Source organism: Lutra lutra, chromosome 17 (assembly GCF_902655055.1).
Source record: "Lutra lutra chromosome 17, mLutLut1.2, whole genome shotgun sequence".
In the NCBI taxonomy this organism is placed as follows: Eukaryota; Metazoa; Chordata; class Mammalia; order Carnivora; family Mustelidae; genus Lutra; species Lutra lutra.
The window spans coordinates 58,655,795-58,672,356 of NC_062294.1; the positions used below are offsets into that span (position 1 = coordinate 58,655,795).

General features: G+C 45.5%; 1 protein-coding gene across 4 annotated transcripts in view; it reads right to left on the reverse strand.

Moving 5' to 3' along the window:
* The window catches only part of PEG3 (paternally expressed 3), a 34,288-nt gene extending 18,009 nt beyond the window's left edge, over positions 1-16,279 (reverse strand). For 2 of the 4 annotated variants that reach the window (XM_047710663.1, XM_047710660.1), the window contains exons 1-3: positions 16,108-16,279; positions 11,201-11,287; positions 151-227 (exon numbers count right to left, since the gene is read on the reverse strand). The gene's annotated coding sequence lies outside the window, so the exon portion shown is untranslated. Of the gene's footprint in view, positions 1-150; positions 228-4,303; positions 4,415-9,157; positions 9,194-11,200; positions 11,288-16,107 lie in introns of all 4 variants that reach the window. The other 2 variants (XM_047710662.1, XM_047710661.1) reach the window with 2 other exon arrangements.
* Between the last annotated feature and the right edge of the window lie 283 nt (positions 16,280-16,562).

Genomic DNA, 16,562 nt, shown 5'->3' on the forward strand with positions numbered 1-16,562 from the left:
GATAAGAGCAGAGTTCCCAAAAAGCAGCATGCCTGAATGGCAAGGACAAAAGAGAAGAAGCCCAAGTCTGCTCTTTGGCATCCAGATTCCAGAGCAACACTCCAGTCCCCTAGAAAACACTAGTCCAACTTCTCGGAGGCAACAGGGTACCTGTTTGGGAACAGGATCCTTTCTGGAACTTCAGAACAAGCAGCTTTCCACAGGAAGAGAGCCAAAATGAAACAAACCTGCAAATAGTTAAAAAAAAAAAAAAAAAAAAAAAAAGACAAACATGGAAAAAAATGTAAAAAGAGTGTCAGAGAATTAATTCTCCAAATGGCTGTGAATTCAGATAGCATTAGAGGTGAGAGCTTTATATATCATATTCAAGAAAAGGCCAATTCCCATGTCATGTAAACCAACCAGAGAGAAATAGTTTTCAAATTGTAAAAACCCAAGATAAAGCTAGCGCTAACAAACCACAGACCGAACTCAGTTATAAAAGCAGACACAAGTCTTTAACACTATCACTGTTGAACATGATTCTACAGAGTTCTAGCCAATTAGAACAAGGTAAGAGAAACAAATCTGAACCATAAAGAAAGAAAGTCTTATATAATTCACTTATATAAGACTATCCACTCAGACACTGTGAATCAATGAAAACAGACCTTACAAGAATATGGAAATTGCTTATAACAGACTTCCTAAAAATGTCTCAGCAATTATAAATTTTAAAAAATGGGAAGAGAACTCCTATTATAAAGATAGGAAAGATTTAATAAAAGACAACAGCAACCATGTGAATAAAATTATAAATTATAGTAATAAAAGGCAATAACTGGAGAGACACAATATAATCATGGGAGATGTATAGATGTGGTGTTTCAAAGTTCTAAAACCTCCCCCAAATCAATCTATAATATATGGAAATTCAAAGAATATTAACATTGGGTAACTTGGCAATGGTTCTAAGGTTGACCTGGAGGAATTCCATTTGGATCAGTATTTTAAGAATTCATGTATCAAAGGTCAACAAACCAAACACAACATTTTAAAAATATTTTACCACAATCTCAGGGTAAGAAAGTTCTTTTATAATATGCCTAAAGGCAGAAATACTACAGAAAAATAACAAATAATGGTTTTTTTTATACCATCAAAGCCAAAGAAATAAAACAACAAAAAAGATGTACTTGTAACTTATGACAAAGAAAATGAATTCATTTAGGAATCTTAGTCTGAGTCGACCATATATAGTCAAGTATCCAGTAGTGGCATGAAAAGTGGCATTTCAAACTAGTAAAGATTGTACAAATTACTTTGGTGATTGGTATATAGGAAAACTAGCCAATCATTCACTTAGGGGAAAAGGTCATACTATATACAAAAACGCTAAAACTGAAATCAAAATAAACAAAAGATTAATTTTTAGAATTATGGAACAAGGGCGGGCTTGTCTAACCTGACAATAAAATCAGGAGATATATAAAGGGTAACTCCCACTTCACATAGGTACTTACTTAATATGTTAACTTTTCTTCCCAGTAGGCATGTATTTGAAGCATAAAGCACCAGTAAGTGAACTATATATAAGAACTCGAGAATTAAAAAGTTTGATAGGGAATCAACAATTTTTCTAAGAACATAGAAACAGACAAATCTGATCAGAAAGCAGAGCAAAATCTAGGGAAGAAACTTTAAACAGAATTTCTTTTTTTTTTAAGATTTTATTTATTTATTTGACAGAGAGAGATCACAAGTAGACAGAGAGGCAGGCAGAGAGAAAGAGAGAGAGAGAGGGAAGCAGGCTCCCTACTGAGCAGAGAGCCCGATGCGGGCCTCGATCCCAGGACCCTGAGATCATGACCTGAGCCGAAGGCAGTGGCTCAACCCACTGAGCCACCCAGGTGCCCCAAGGGAAGAAACTTTAAAAGATGAACTGATTTAAGGTGCAACCTCCCATAAAATTTCCATGAGCAATGAATTTACCATGTTATAAAAACCCTTCCAGAACACAGAAAAGAGATTTTCTTTCCAGTCCACAGAAAACGACTTTCTATTCATTAATAATTTGACCATTTAAATGTCCTTATGAATCCTATCACAAGGTAGATGCCAAGTTCTATACAAAAAATTCACTCATTTCTTATCTCAAGAAATTCAGGACTAGAGCAAACAAATACGATCTTCATTAAATGTGTTCATAGATTTTTCTAACCAGGGGAATAAACAGCTCTTGGGGAGTAAGACCATTACATTTTTTAAAAAATTTTAAAAGGAAAACCTAAAAAAAAGAATCAGACCCTAACAATTCCTTCCCACAATGGCAGAGGAAAGTCATTTGAGATCTGGGAGTTTGGGTCCTTTAGAACAGAGTAATCATAAAGACGGACAATATACGCGTCTGTATGAGGAAACTGGGATGCTCACATAGTGCTTGTGGCAATGTAGATTCTATGGAGGGCAATTTGGATAACTTATCAAAATTTTAAATGCACATACCCTGTCCTCTAAATTCTATTTCCATGAATTTATCCTAGATATATGTAATGACATGTGCAAAATATATTCATTGAAGCACTGCTGAAATGCACAAAATACGGTACATATTCATCTAATGATTATGAAACCTTTTAAAATAATGAGGCCAATTGTAAATAAATGGCTATGAGACGCTAAGGCAGTTAAGTACAAAATGGGACACAACAATGTGTACAGCATTCTAAGAAACTATAAAAACAGATGCATTTACCTAAACAGATGATTTCTGTAAGGATATATATGAGACTGCTATTAGTGATCAATAGTGACTGCCTCCGGGGAAGGGAACTGGGGGCCAGGGAGAGAAGGGAAACTTACTTTTTCACTGTATATTCTCCTTTTATTTTTTGTTTTATTTATTTTTTTACCATGAACATGTAGTACCTAGTCAAAAAAATAAACTCAAAGTTAAAACAAAACAATAAACAAAAGCACTAGAGGCTTTAGAGACTGTGCTGCCCACTGCATAGGTAACACAACACTGACACCTTAATGCTGAGCGGGGTCTTCTCCCCTCCCTACCCATCCCACCCTGCTGGAGTCAGGTCACACCCTAAACCAGATGGCAGTCAATTTAGAAAAACCCCAAAGAATCAACTGTGGAACTTCTGATACCCAAGAATGACATGTGGAAATTGCAGCTCTAAGTTGAATATATTCCTCAGATATCCAACAATTATTAGTATATAAATGCAATGCCATCCCCTACTATGCTAGTGCTTTCGCCTCTGAAACCTAATAGACTTATCTGTCCACTGCACAAAGACAGAGTTCACCAGTGTGTTCACAGAGGCACTGTTTACAATAGCAAAGAACAGGTACAGGAAGGAGAATGCTCAAGCAGAATCCCAACAGCAGAGACCACTGAAAGACCACTACTCAGCAGACCTGAAACTAAAAATGGGTAACAAATTTTCTGTAGCACTATAAAAAGCAACCAAACAAAAACAAACCAGAAGAGGAGGGGGGAAAATGTTTTGCAATATAGATGACAGTAAATATTTGAAATGTGAAAAGCTCTTAGAAAATAGTAAGAGAAAGGTAGTGTCTCAACATGAAAATAAAAACACACAGTGTTAAGATCCAACAGTTACATCAGAAATCAAAGAAATGTGAAATATGACGGTGAACATTTTTTTGGCGTATCAAATGGGCAAATATTTAAAAAATCAAAATCAAAAAAAGAAAACCTGATGTTGGTGAGAAGCTGGCTGGTGCAGACATGAACCATGTTTCTGAATGCTGTTTCAGCAAATGGCTTAAAAACACTAAAAATACCTATTCCTTTTGAACCAGCAAGTCTCCATTAAGGACAGTCAAGTAAGTGAAATATTAGTAAGATAAAAATAAGAGCTAAAAAGTTGGTTGCCCACTACAATTAAGTCTTTATATGTGTATCTAATTTCCAGTTTATAAAAGCTAGCACTTGCAGTGCTAAAAACCTGTGGCAGTAAATGACGGTAGGTGACATCATTTTACACACAAAGTCACGGGAAGGGACAAGCACATGTCAGAGAAGTATTCTGCTGTCGGTGTGTTGTTGTATAATGCAGTCCTACCAGAGTCATCAAGAGTCAAACTCAGGAAAACAAAACACTGGTCAATATCCTCCCACTGGGATACCTAAGAGCAGGTGAGCCCTGTGAGATGAGGTTAGGTGCCCCGCTGGCCACGTGACCCAGCCCTTAACCCTGACTCACTCTGTCCTCCATCTGCAGTCCAAAGGGCAGCTAAGAATGGGGCCAGATATGCTTAGTACCTGCCAGGGCCCCATACTCACCTTACCCTCGGGAAGACCCAGATCCCAGGTGAACTCGTCCTGTGACAGCACCTCTGGCCAATCAGAAGCATAACTGCTCTACCCACTTCGCCCCCACTTCCCCAGTCCAGCCTACAGTTAAAGAAAACAGAAGATACAGGTGTAGAGGTGACTGAGACCAAAGCATCAAAAAGGAGTCAGCTGAAGGTTTGCCTGATATGATCACATGAAATGTTGAGGCTGAGGGGAACCCCTCCAAGGATGCCCAGAAAGGCCAACAATAACAATTTACCCATATAATGAGATGCGCTTGAAGATGCATGAAGCCAACAGAAACGAGAGTACCCACACTTATACCCAAAGTCCCTGAGGGCAAGGCCTCTGCTGCCTTTTCCATCATTGTATTTTATCTTCACAGGACTGGCACAGAAAAGGTGTTCAATAAGTATTTGTTTGCACTTCAATGCAAAAATGTTTAATAAATCCAATCTAGAAAAGTCTAAATAGCCCATAACCATGAAAGCCTATTCCAGGAATACAAGGAAGATATCCCAATTCCAGTGGAATATTCTATATGATCTATTAAAGGGGGAAGGGAGGGAACCCCGTGAGCACTGTTATACATTGAAAAGCATTTGCAAACTTCAATAGCCTCTCCTTATACTTCTCCTTCTCCTTAAACTTCAATAGCCTCTCCTTATTTTGTTCTTAGCAAAAGTAAAAGTAGGAGACCATTTAAGAATAAAGGTTTATTTCAAATAAATACAAGGAAGCACGTCAAACACTAAAACTATTCCAACTAAAGGTGAGGACAAGGAAAGGAGGTCCTCTACCAAACTACCATTCAACGGTATTCTGGAAAAAACCTAGCAAACACAACTGAAGAAATGAAAGGCGTCATGTGGAAAAAGCATTATTTTGAGCTGAAAAACCTCATCAATAAACACAAGAAAAGAAGCCCATTAATAACAAAATAAATTCCCATAAATTCCATAAATTCAACAAAGTATTGGGAACCTCAAACAAAAATTTTAAATGTACAGAACATAAAACAAGTCCTAATAAATGAAAACATATGTTTTCAGCTGGGAATATGGAAATTTTTGTCAATCCTTCCTTGAACATAAATTAAGATTCAGTAACAGGGTGGGGAGTTTTGACAAAATGAGAATCCAGTTCCTCTAGGTAAGTAAATGTACAAAAATATCAGGAGAATTTTGAGTAAGGTATGTGTGTGGTGGGAGGAGGGAGTTGTCTGTAAAATGACCCAAACATATGAAAACATATTCTTTCCAACATAATGATGCGAGTGTTAAGACAAATACACTAACAGAGCTAACACAGTCCAAAAACTGACTTGCAAGGAAGTATATACACATGCGGGATTTAGTTTATAATAAAGGTCTTTCAGTCAAGAAAAGCATTAACTGTTTAAATAAAACTATAAACTTTCTGAGGAGTAAGTAGTAAATTAATTTTAACAAACGTGGTAAGAGGCGACAGCCAACACTTTAATTTCTGACCAGTTATTCAAGTATGCTTTCCAAGGAGGCTGGAGATAGCCTTTGACATCAGGAAAGAATAATAAAACCAGTGTTGGTGTCTGGCCTCCTGACAAGAAATTCTTTATTTCAAAACATCGCTAGAAGGCTAAGACCACTAAGGCCAATAACAAACATACTTTGTTCACACCAAAATAAATCACTGTACTCAAAACAGCATTCTTCCAAAATTTTCAAACAGGAAGGAAAGAAAACAGATAAAAATCTTTAATAGAATGTTATGTAGCCATTAAGTCATGTTTTCAAAAAATTTTATTTCTGATTACAAACACAGAAGATAGGGCAGTGTTCAGTTACAGAGTATTTGATGGGGAAACTACAAGCCATACCCATTCATCAAATTTGTTCCTATTCTAAACCCTCCAACATCCATATATAGAGTAGCATCTCATTTTTACCTAAATGAGATCACATTAGGGGTTCTGCATGAGTATGCTTTTTTTTAATTTGTTTTTTTTTTTAAAGATTTTATTTATTCATTTGAGAGAGAGAGAGAGAGAGAGAGAGAGATCACAAGTAGGCAGAGAGGCAGGCAGAGAGAGAGGAGGAAGCAGGCTCACTGCTGAGCAGGGAGCCCCATGCAGGGCTCGATCCCAGGACCCTGAGATCATGACCTGAGCCGAAGGCAGAGACTTAACCCACTGAGCCACCCAGGCGCCCCTTAATATGTTTTTTAAATAAACTTTCCACCCAACATGGGGCTTGAACTCACAACCCCAAGATCAAAAGTCACATGCTCTACCCACTGAGTCAGCCAGGTGCCCCTTATGTGTGCACTGTCAAACTTAGTAATTTATGATGGTTATCTTTCTGTACTAGTACATACAGATCTACATCATTCTTTCTAAAGGCCACATAGTATTCCATTCCACAAACACACTCGTTTATTTAAACTTGACAGAAACCACTAATGTAAAAAAATTTTGAAGCATTAAGTTAAAATAAGATATAAATTTGTATAGTACACATGACATTTATATGTTAGAAAATGATGAAAATATCCACACAAAAGAATATAATGCAATTTTTAGAAAGCAAAGCTGTAAGTGGAAATGTATTTATATGAAAATTCTTGTAGACACTGTTAAACAGCGACAAAGTAGGACATGTACACGCATAAAAAAACACATCCTTGTAAATGGAGACTGAAAATGTGGACACATTCTGAGCTCTCCAGAAGGCATATCACACCTTCCTCCCAACCACTGTCTCACATCCTATGAACTTGCACTCTTATAACTTGTCTGAAACATTAATGAATTGGGTATGATCTCTCACTTGTGTTAAAATAAAAATTACAAAAATATTTAAACATATGGAAGTAAGTATAAGCTAAACCAGAAGAAAACTTCCACATAAATCTTGAGTAAAGATTTCATAAACCAGGGAAAATTTTTTTAAAAAGTAATAAAAGATACTTCCATTTCTTTTGGCATTTTAGTTTAAATGTTTTCCTAAGTTCACAACTGAAAAACATTTTCTGAATATAAAAATCTAAAGTAAATTTAATTGCTGTTTGTCTTTTTTCTTTCTGCTTGTTACTGTTTATCAGCACTCCCTCTGCTGTGGTGGTGCTCGGGTCATGGCCTCTGCTTACTCTGACACTTCCCCCTCCCCGGCAGGCCACCCGTCAGGCCACCTCACGTTGCTCCCATGGAGTCCTCCACTCACTAGCTGTACACCCCCCTCGAGCCCGTGCACCACTGGATGGCATTCCTCACGTAGGGCCTCCCCTCTGTCCAGTTTAGTTCAAACTAAATTCTGGCCACATGGCCCACCCATCACCTTTTCTGACTTGGAGGTGGACCTTCACATGCCCCTAGTTACTAAAGCTTCCGCATTTCCCTCTGTTCTCTAGGGTAGTAAGTGGGTTAAGTACTAGCCAAAGGCAGGATCTTAAAAGGTCTGACCACATTCTGCAGACAGGGGCAAAGGTGGAGACACAAAGGGACCAGGCCAACTCTGGTCCTAGGGGCCAAGAGAGACCACAAAGTCCGAGAGAGGAGACAAATGAGGGAAAACCAGTCTCAATCTCCACACCAGGTAGAAGAGCTTCCGGATTTCTAGCTGTTCTTTAACCTCCAGATATCTGTTCTTACACACACAGGACGTCTAACCATGAAATGTTATGTGCATTACGAACATTTTATATGGAGTGAATTTCAGACATAAGCTTGACCACCCAAAACCACAGGACAGTGCTGCTGCCAGGACAACAGTGTTGCCATTGTGGCTTATGCTGCAGTTTTAGTGCTATTCTTTAAAAGTTTTAAAGCACTTCACTTCTCTATTTCATGAATAGGAAACAAAAATATGGGTCTCAACTGAAACAAGGATGGAATCCATCAGGTGTCCCTGCTATAAACGCAGCGTCTCTGGCCTCAATCAAAGGATCAGTGGGTCAAGAATTTAACTGAACTCGGAAGAACTCAAAGAACACATACCAGAGACTTGGAAACCTGAGTGGGATGTGTAAGGAGAGATAAAAAAAATCCTGTGACCCCACTGGTTGACCTCAGGCTCCCCACATCCCATCAGTTGAGAAAAGCTCCAAGAGAGCTTCTTTACCCCCATCTCTACTTACTTACTTTGGTCCCTCATCATGGTGCACCTAGATTCCGCCCCCTCACTCATTCTACCTACCTCATCCAAGGGGGCTGGAATTGAGAACTTTAACGTCAGGAAGCGAGGCAGTTACTTTCTTCATTTCTCAGGGACAGCATGGTGTGCAGTCTCCTCTCTCTTCTCATTTGCTCCATTCTCCTGCCTCTTTCTGCAGACTGACAGTCTCTACTTCAGCATGCACCTGGGTAAATGCTGCCCCCGTCCCAGTCCTACCTCACCTCCCAGTGAAGTGCCCAGTGCCGAGAGACTAACAACTCAAGCTCTCCGAATCTGCAAGTGCACACCATGGCTCAAGTTCTTCTAGGGTAGTGGTTCTCAAATTTGGGGGTGCCAAAAGCTCTCTGAGGTACTTGTGAAATATGTAGCTGCCTTTCCAGGTATGATGACTTAGGAGGTCTGTGGCGCTCTAGGCAACAGGCATTCAAACAAGCCCTCCAGGAGCTATACAGTGAGAACCACTGCTCTAGACTTAGATGTGTGGTCTTGTCCAACTGACCGTGAACAGCACCATACGGCCAACAGGAGCTGTTGGGCAACCAATTTGATACGGGAATTCCACAAAGAGTAAATGACCACTCTCCCTACCACACTGGCCTAAATCTCTACTCTCTGGTCTTTTACATGGCTCCTCTCAGGTCATCTCCACATCACCCTGGGCTTACCTCTCTCACATAAGCTCAGCACTTACCACACTGCAGCAAAATTTCCTTGTTGTTGTCCATTCCTGTGGGGTTTCCCCAAAAATTTCAGAAGAGAGGAAACAGTATCTCAGAGTTTAGTTTAATGATCAGATCCCAAACAGTTCAAGATGAATAAAGCTACTTTAAAGAGAATGTCTTCTGAACCAGTATGACATATCTGACCATACTTAAATGTCAATAATTAGCTGATCAGATTTTTTCCCCCAAAAGAGAAAGAGCATGGAAAGGCAGGCCACAAAGTATGGTTCATCTAACCATGTACAGAAAAGGGCTACTCTGGTTAGACCTAATCTGAATGGAAATTGGGGAGGAAAGGGACTGTAGACAAGGGGCTTCTGGTATCCTAGTAATCCTACCAAGAGCTTCACTGCACCAGACGGTGGCACCAGGCTACTTTACGGGCCATTGCTATTAAACATTGTCTGCATCCTCTCATCTTGATTCCATACTTGCCAAGCAACCTGCTCATTACGGTTTCACTTCCCATGTAGGTCTGCATACAGAGAAAGAATTTGCTGATCATACAGACCTTTGAGTATTTGGGTCCCTGTTGTACTTATCTCCCACCAAAAATTGATAAACCAAAATTGAGAAAACAGGAACATTGTACTTTAGCCACACTATTTCTCAACATAAATTAATATGTCAGTAGGGTTTCTAGAAGTCTCCTGAGCTTCAGTCACATGTACCTACTAACCTGAGTCCTTAGCTAAAATAAGGTTCCTGAGTCTCCACAGGCTTCAGCATCAGACATTGGCTACTTGGAGCATTCACTGAGGCCAGGAATAAACAAATCCATTCCCAGGAGCCCAGCTGGGACAGCACGTAAGCCTTTCTCCAGATGATAATACCATCAGCATGGACACCTATCTTGGTGAGCATGTTTTCTTACTCTCCATCTAACTAGAGTTCTCATTCAGAAGATACTGATGTCAGTGACTATGTTACCCACTTCCAGAGACACAGAATCTAACATGGTTCTATCCCAGACTGGGCATATAATGTCCATGTTTGCTGATGGAATGAACAACTTTTGCTATTCTTCTCTCTTTTCCACATAATGTGATTTGTTGCACCTTATGTGCAACAGTCAGCAAGCCTTGAAAGAAGAGTACAGGCCCTCCTGAGTCTCTTAGTGCTTCTCTCAAATCCATCCCCTTCACTTAACTCCCTGCTCTGATCTGAATCCAAGCCACCACCTCTCACCCAGACCTGAGGTGGTTTCCCTGCAACCAGTTTCCACCCTCCCCCTCTAAACCTGACAACCAGATGGTACGTTTAAAACACAAATCTGATTCGCATGTTACTTTCATAGCTAAACACCTCAATGGTTTCCCACTATGCTTCATATCAAACCCATATACTTACCATTGACTGTAAGGCCTTTCACAATACAGCTCCTATTGACCTTCAAAATCCACACTTTGCTCAAATGCCACTCAATTCTTTCCTTTGCTCCAGGTATCCTAGACTTTTGGTCTTTATCTCTGGATCCGTCAGGAATGCCCCATCCCCTCTGCTTAAGACTATTCTTCCTAAAGCATAGTACTGTCCTCCTTTCTTCAGGACTCTCAATGACTTTCCCAGGAAGGCCCTATGTGGCCTTTCTCAGGTTAACTGTTGTTCATAATGAATGTTCTGTCCCCAAAACATGAAAGATACAATTGTTTTTTCAACATTTTTCATTACCCAATAGAGTAGGAACTCCTTTCCCACTCGGAGCCACGTTTGATAGATGAACCAATGAATCTCTCATGCTTCTTTAATCACCCAACAAGAGAGAAAGAGCAGGCCTGAAGATGCAGCTGAGTGTTTCAAAAAGAAGTAGGAAACTGAAAAGGATAGCATGAAGCCAAGGAGAATTTCTGGTGAACACACAAACTCACCAGAAGAGTCTGTGAGTTTTCAGAGCACAAATGACACTTGCATGGCTATATGGAACACCTATGCAGTAGGAAAGTGTCAGGATGAGGAAAAATGTGTTTGCTCCAAGGATGAGTGTAGGACTGTGAGAAGGGAATTCAGCTCACCTGGACCTGGCCACCTAGTGTTTGGACCTAGTCCCTCTTCCTCTTGCCAGCTGTCTCTGAGAAGGGTAGAAGCTCGAGAAGGCAAAGCTGGGGAAAGAAAAGAAAACATGAGATATCAAATTTACTTCGTATATACATTACTCAGGCTGAAAAGAACTGTATAACAGATGCATCTCCACTTCTTCCAGTGACAGAGGTCAAACCAGACCAGGAAGAAGAGCTCTTCCTTCCAGGATGGAAGGGCCCATGGGCATTGCTCCCTGAGGCAGATGTACCTTGGACTCTAATCACAACCTTTTCCCAATGAAGTTATGTCAATGGGTGTGCAAGCCAATTTCTGAGTACCTCAGAACCCTTTCTAACAAACAGAGCAAAATAGTAAAGACACAGTGCTTTGGATTAAGAAATCAAGTCAAGAATTCAACGGAAGTTATTAGCTATGTGACATTGGCTGTCCCTCTAAAAGCAAAGGACGTGTGCTGCAGGCAAAAATCGGAGGAAAGAATAGCTAATGTAGTACAGCGATTTACTAGTCACATGCCCTATATAGTGCTTAACATCTTACTTTTATTATCTTTGTCACTCCTTACCACAACACTATTAATTTTCTAGTTCCCAGTTCACAGAAAAGCAGATGCTCAGAGAACTCAAGCTCAGACCTCATGGCAGACTATTATAGATCATGGTAATGTCATTTTGGAAAACAGAACATCTACTGACATTTTCCATGAAGACCATACGGAGCAGCAACAATATGCACCCTTTAGAAAAGTGAATTAAATTCCAGTTTTGTCATTTAACAGCCAGTGATGCAGGGCCAGACATTTAACTCTACTTTAAATTTAAGTAATATGAACTTAACTTAAAATTAACTTATATGTGGACCTCAGTACTATCATTAAGTAGTAACATCATTCCTTAACCTTATGTAACATTTTACAGATTATCAACACGCTTCCAATGGATTAACACTTCCTATTTCAAGTCCCTCTGTGCCTCAGGGCATGCATTCAGTCAATTAGAAGCACCTGGGGGAAGCATCTTCACCATTACAGCTCTACTATATATTGAAACATTGTTCACCAGTGGATGTCCATTCTTAATTTTCTCTCACCACCGTTGGGAAGGAAGAATCCAACGTGTTACCTTCCCTACTACCTTAAAAATAAATAAATAAATAAAAAATAAAGGTAGGGACTTACAGGCTCCTTTGTTGGAGCTAGGACTAGAAGCAGCCTCCCCTGGAGTCCAATAGACTTAAGGAAACATGGTGAAAGCTAATTCAGTGTTGGAAGCATCACTGTCCTCCAGAGGACGCTGTGACAGTGCCCCAAGGAGCTCTGCGCAGGAGCATCCCCACCTCACCTCTTTAAGCAGGAAGCCCTGCCCCTCCAGCTCTCCCACAGCCTCCCCCCAAAACCACGCCCGGACTTGCCTAGAGAGCATCCACTCCATAATCTCCCACACCACGCCCCTCTTGTAACTGTCTGTAGCTCTGAACTGTCTAGTTCATAGGCTTTTAGACCTTTTTCTTTGCATAACCTCCATGCTGCCCTCAGAGCCTCCAAACCCCAAACCTTACATCCACAGCCTGCCATCTCCGTTTTCTTGAGACCCTGCCCTTCCCCAAACGTATTAAAAGATCTAAATCTGAACCTCAGTCTTCCAGACTGACCCTCCGAGCTGTACGGGTGAGCCCTGTCCCCCACATTCCCCTGAGAGCTGGCGTTGGTATCCTTCCAAGGAAACGCGCCTCCCGCCATGCTGCATGGCCACTGCGGGAAACACTCTGGGCCTGCCAAACGGGTGCCTGCACAGCAAACCTCACACTCCCTTTGGCCAGCAAAGGTGAGCAGGGCTACACAGGTGCCCTGAGTCACTCAAGACTTGGCAACACCACCCGCAGGCCCACCCTCCAACTCCATGGCCGTTCCTGATGGTGCCTGCGCAGTAACCCTCGGAGCCACCTACTGGCCAACATGGCACAAGCACAAGCAGGAGTCCGCAGTCCCATCAATCAGGACCAGACGGCCCGTCCTTCACAACTGCCCCCTGTAGTTCTGCCACTCACTCAAAATGGCGCCTGCGCAGTGAGCCTCGGCAGCCGTCTACGGGCCCACCGCTAGGGTGGGTATGGGTCTGCAGACCCTGTCTGTCATTTAGGACAAGCCAGCCCCTCCCGCAGGCCACCCTCCCTCACAGCTGAGGCATCGTTCAAGATGGTGCCTGTGCAATAAACCTCGGGGGGGGGGGGCGATCCCAGGACGACATGGATAGGAGTCTAGTTTCCCGTTAGTCGCTCAAAACATGAAAGCCACCCTTGGGTGTGCTCCCAGAAATAAAATCGCTGATTGTAACATCTGCGCAATAAACTCTAGCTGTCACCCGTTGATCAAGTGGGTGGAGCTCCGAAGCCCCCGCCTTGGGCTCGTGGGGACCACACCCCCCAGCAGCAACAGCCAGTCCCACTATCACTTAAGATTGTACCTGCGCAGTAAGTCTTGGCTGCCACGTGGCAGCCAAAAGACACTGCTAGAGTGGGCGGAGAGCCGCAGGCCCTCCACTTGGCCCCACCCCCCACCCCACTGTCACTCAGGATGGCGCCTGCGCAGTAAGTCTCGGCTGCCACCTGTTGGCCAACAAGCAGTACTACAGAGGGCCGAGCTCCGCAGCTCCTCCCCTTGGATTCACCCCACCCCTCCACAGCCAGCCCCAATGTCACTCAAGATGGCGCCTGCGCAATAAGTCTCGGCTGCCACCTGTTGGCCAACAAACAGTACTAGAGTGGGCTGAGTTCTGCAGCCCCACCCCCCTGGGCCCACCCCCCCCAAGGCCAGCCCCACTGTCACTCAAGATGGCGCCTGCGCAGTAAGTCCGGCTGACACCTGTTGGCCCACAGTACTAGAGTGGGTTGAGTTCTTCAGCCCCTCCCCTTGGATCCACCCCGTCCCTCCGTGGCAGCCCCACGGTCACGCAAGATGGCGCCTGCGCAGTAAGTCTCGACTGCCACCTGTCGGCCAACAAACAGTACTAGAATGGGCTGAGTTTCGCAGCCCCACCCCCTTGACCGCCTTCTATGGCCACCCCCACTGTCACTCAAGATGGCACCTGCGCAGTAAGTCTCGGCTGCCACCTGTCGGCCAACGAAAAGTGCTAGTCGGCCGAACTCTGCAGCCCCTCCTCTTGGGCCCACCTACTCCCCGCCCCACCTCCGCGGCGGCCAGCCGCACTGTCACTCAAGATGGTGCCTGCGCAATAAGTCTCGGCTGCCTCCTGTCGGCCAACGAAGAGCGCTAGTGGGCCGAACTCTGTAGCCCCTCCTCTTGGGCCCACCTACCCCCCGCGCCCCCCCCCCGCCGCGGACAGCCCTACTGTCACTCAAGATGGCGCCTGCGCAATAAGTGTCGGCTGCCACCTGTTGGCCAAACAGCGCTAAAGTGGGCCGAGCTCTGCAGACCCTCCCCCTTGGATCCTCCCCCTGCAGACCTGCAGGATGACGCCCCCCTCTTGCAGGCCTGCAGGATGGCGCCTGCGCAGTAAGTCTCGGCTGCCACCTGTCGACCAACAAAAATGGTGCCAGAGCAAGCAGGGCTTCTCAGGCCAGGCCCTGCCCCAAGCGCACCAACAGAACCTGCGCAACACACCTCCACCGCTCCCGCACCCAGCACTTCCCCTAGCCAAATGATGGGGCCAGACACACCCAGGGCGCCAACTGTCCCCAAACAGTAGGAAAAGGGTGGTCTAGGAGAAAGAGCGGGCACGCCAACAGCCTGTAGCCCTGTCCCTCGGAACTGATGGTTTCATGACGGCCGCGGACGCCGCGGCAAACTTCAGGCACAACGCCTGGCTTCAGTAGACGCTGACTCTCCAGACCACACACATGGGGCGAGCCAATAAAACGGCCCCCAGTCATTTGCCGTGGCCCATTCTCAGAAGTCAGAGTCCAGACCCCACGCTAGTCGGCCTCTGCAGCCAGACCCATGACTACCAAAGGAGCTGCGAAGGAGTCGAGACCCTGCAGCCTTCAATCACTGCGTGGAACACAGGTTCGCCAAAGCCACCACAGCCCCCGGCTCCGCCCCCTGCTGCGGCCAGCCACCATCACGCCTGCGCGGCAAACTTCGGCCACTCCCCCTCAAGATGGCGCCAAGGTAGGCGGGACTCAGCAGACCGCGGTAACCCAGCTGAGCCGCAGTCTTGACAGCCCCTGGCCCCGCCCCAACCCGCAGCCAACCAATCAGGACAGCGCCTGTGCCGCTAACGTCACCGCCCACACCGAAGAAGGCGCTAGGGCTGGCGGGGAGGAGGACCCTCAGCCTCTCACAGCCAGAGAAACTACCCCACAGGCATGAAGCCCTCGGCCCCGCCCCTTGCGGCCCGTAGCTCCTCCCGCCGCCACTGCGGCAAAACAGGCCCCGCCCCCAAGGACTAGCAGGGATGCAGGGACAGCTGGAGCGAACCAGCCTGTCAGGGACACCGTGGGATGGACGTAGCAGTCTGCAGCCCCCAGACCCAGCTGCGGACGGAGGGGGTGCCCTGAAACCCGCCAGCCCGCCACTTCCCCGGCGCCCACTCTGGCTGGCTCGCTGGAGAGGAGTCCGCGGCCAACCCGTCCCCGTTCCCTACTTCCACAGGCAAGATGGCGCGGCAGTCCCCAGCTCCGCGGCCACCTCAGAGGGATGACCCATCCCCGGGACCCCGGTGGGCCACACAAGATGGCGCCTGCGGCAAGCGCGGCAACCTACGCCCGAGACCCGCTGAGGGAGGACCCTGCCAGGCGATGTCCGCCGGCCCCACCCCCCGGCCGACCAGGGTCCCGGACTGTGGCGTGTGACCGCTGTGCCGCCTCACGCTGCATCCTGACACAGTCGATATGGCTGTGCAGGACGGGCGCCAGCCCGACTCACCTCCCCTCACCACACGGCTTGGGGCCCGACCAAGGTGCAGCCCCCGTGCACGGTCTAGCACGCCCACAGGACCCCTGGCGCCCGGCGACGCCACCAGCCCAGGGTAGACATGCCCGTTCCTCAGCTCCAACTTCGTCCTCCCGCAGCTCCCGGCGTCTGCACCGAGCCTCTGCGCGCGACTCCTTGTCAGGCTCTCCGCAGAGGCGGGGCTCCAGCGCAGGCCAATCAGCGGCTGAGTTTCCCACCCCGGGCCCCCTCGCCACGCCTCTGAACCCTGCCAATCAGACTGCGGTTGCCGTGCCTACGGCTTGGCGCGAAGGCTGGAGGTTGACGTCAACTGAGCTGATACTAGGGGCCCCTGAGAGGGGTCTGCTAAGGGGGGATGGGGCGGTGGGCGGGTGTGTGTGACCCCCACACAAAGAAAGGGGGTGACACTGAGAAGGGCCAACTAATGA